Below are 2,447 nucleotides of genomic sequence, written 5' to 3'. Positions count from 1 at the left end.
TTCTATGGAATAAGGGATCGGAGAGGAAGCATTGTCACCACGTTGAGAAGACATTCCTTACCGCCTTCACCAGCTGACAGTCACCATCAACTCGCAATAGAGATCAGATTTCTGTTTACCATCCACGGCTTTTATTATCACTTCAATTAAAAACCTGTTTTGTGTTTGCTTGTGTGGAGTTACATCAAAGGAGTTTTGTAAATCGCTGTGCTACAGATTTTGTAGGCACTTTGAACTACACTGCAGTCGAGAGACAATTTCCACCTTGTCGGCTGATGTCAACCTTGGAAAATCGGTGGCGCTGCACAGTTGAGGAGGTACGTATTACCGGCTAGGGCACATTAAGCGATTATTAAGGAGAGGAATGTAATCTTTGTTTACATTAGCAATTGGGGATGAAATAATTGGAAAGCCCGTAACAACTCGTTGGATTTTTTTGCTTACACAGTCAATTAGGTTTAGTTAAATGAAAAACATTTTTAGCGGAATCACGCTAACGAGTGCTCCTTCCAATTAGCAGCCTCACCCCTTGCCTGTACCCGGTGTTGAAGTTCAAGATGCTAGTATTGTCAGTATCATCACTACCACCGGCTACAGTCACTAAAACTGCTCAAGTGGACTTTAAACCCACTCGGTTGTCGCTAAGCCCACGCCATCACCCCCTGGAATCCGGCTGGCTGGCTGGCTGGTTGACTGGCTTCTGGAAATGGTGATGCACGTGCGCACGATGGCAGGTTGAGTGGATAATGCGTTGTGATGGTGAGGCCTTGGGGGGAGGGGGGGAAGGAGAGAAGGCGGGATATAAGGGGGTAGGTGGGACCCGAGGGTGAGTGGAAGGAATAGAAGTGGAGGCTTAGATGACGAGGCCAAGAGTAAATAATTTCAGCTACTACAGGCGCCGGAAAATTCGAATCACTGATAAGCTCATCTACCTCCACCGCCATCGCAACCAACCTCTCAAGTAGTACCTGGCTTAATACTATAAAATGTCAACGACTTCCACTGTCAGCGTTGAGACAATGATGCGACACAGGGAGAGCGCCTCCGAATAGTCTCAACTTCAAAACGCAGTCCATTGAAGGGCTTAAACGTTTGGCGCTTCCATTGAAAGGATTATACAATGTGAGGTTTTAACAATGTAAAAAATGAAAAATCAAAATTTGACGACTAGACTAATCTGTTTGCTGTGATGTGTGGGCAAATTGTGAGGTGAAGTCTCACGAGGTCATGGGAATGAACCAAAGGCCATCTGACATCGCTATCCTCCTCCATCCAAATGCAGATAGACAATTAAGAAATTCACAAATGTGTGCTGCTAACGCCTCCAATCCATCATGCATTTAACACAACTGTGAATCATAGTAGCAGTAAGAATAAACAAATTGGTTGCACTGGGGGAAGAAACAGGAGGAGAAAGAGATGACCGGGACTGGACTAACTACTGCAAAGGTATTGGCTCTATCTCCTCTTCCCGGTTAGCCATTATCTCAAGGTGTAGTCGTGGTTCCCCCTCCCGCCCTCGCTTCAGCGACCAGCCAGGCGAGCTGATTTATGATAAGCTCGCAAATGCGGGGTAGAAACCATACCAAACGCCTTCAGAGGGCGACTCAGCATTTGACCCCTATCAAATGAGGCGCCAGGAGTAAAATGTCACGAGGGGCATTTAGTGTGACAACATGGTCCAGGTTGGTTTGCATTACTAATTGCTGAACTTCGTACAAGGCATTCGCAACGTGTATTGTCGCGTAAACGATGGTAGCAACAATAACGGCTTTGCGCCACCTTTGATCCTTTTCCCACACAAAGAGTAGGAAACTAGGATTCGCCACATGCATCAACACACCTGAAACGACTTTGTCGGCGGGGCTTTTGATTTCCTGCACGCATCACGGCCTAGCGCCACACAACGCGGATGACGTCGTGGACGTTCACCATTGCAGTTGCAACGCTCAATTGTCAGTTGTTATTTACTTGACAATCAGCAAAAGTGTTTGTGGAGGCCGTGTGTTGTCGCGTGGTGCGATTGTCGCGAGTCATTCCTGTCTCAGCACAATTTTCGTGCGGCTGCATTCAATCCTCACATTGACGGAGTAGTTGCATTGATGTCAGTCAAGTGGCAAGTTGTGATGCATGTGCTGGTGATTGCAGTCAGTGTTCAGTGTGGACGCCAGAGTTGTACGGAGGTGATGCTGAAATGCACTTTGTGGAAGCGAGGCGATGCGAGCAAATCGGTGTCTTCGTGATGCGCTCAGCATTTCCCATTGTCTTCTTTCTTGTTCCCTCCGCCGGTGCCCACGATTCAGTGATTGCGTGTGTGAATTCGCGAGTTTGGTGAAAATTGTTGGGGTTGTGAAGGCATACCGATTAGATGTGCCAGATCTGCTCCTGTTGAATTGCAGCGAATTTGGGCGATTGCAAATGACGAACGTACGGAAGTGTGTGTCCCC

General features: G+C 47.4%; 1 protein-coding gene across 1 annotated transcript in view; it reads right to left on the bottom strand.

The window, feature by feature from the left end:
• Window positions 1–2,447, bottom strand: part of EGR_06777 (hypothetical protein) — a gene marked incomplete at both ends in the record, with an annotated part of 4,521 nt that overhangs the window by 529 nt on the left and 1,545 nt on the right. The window lies entirely within an intron of this gene.

The sequence above is a fragment of the Echinococcus granulosus genome, assembly GCF_000524195.1.
Source record: "Echinococcus granulosus chromosome Unknown EG_S00063, whole genome shotgun sequence".
Classification (NCBI taxonomy): Eukaryota; Metazoa; Platyhelminthes; class Cestoda; order Cyclophyllidea; family Taeniidae; genus Echinococcus; species Echinococcus granulosus.
The sequence above is the reverse complement of the archived record's forward strand: the minus strand, read 5'-3'. Positions and strand labels throughout refer to the sequence as shown.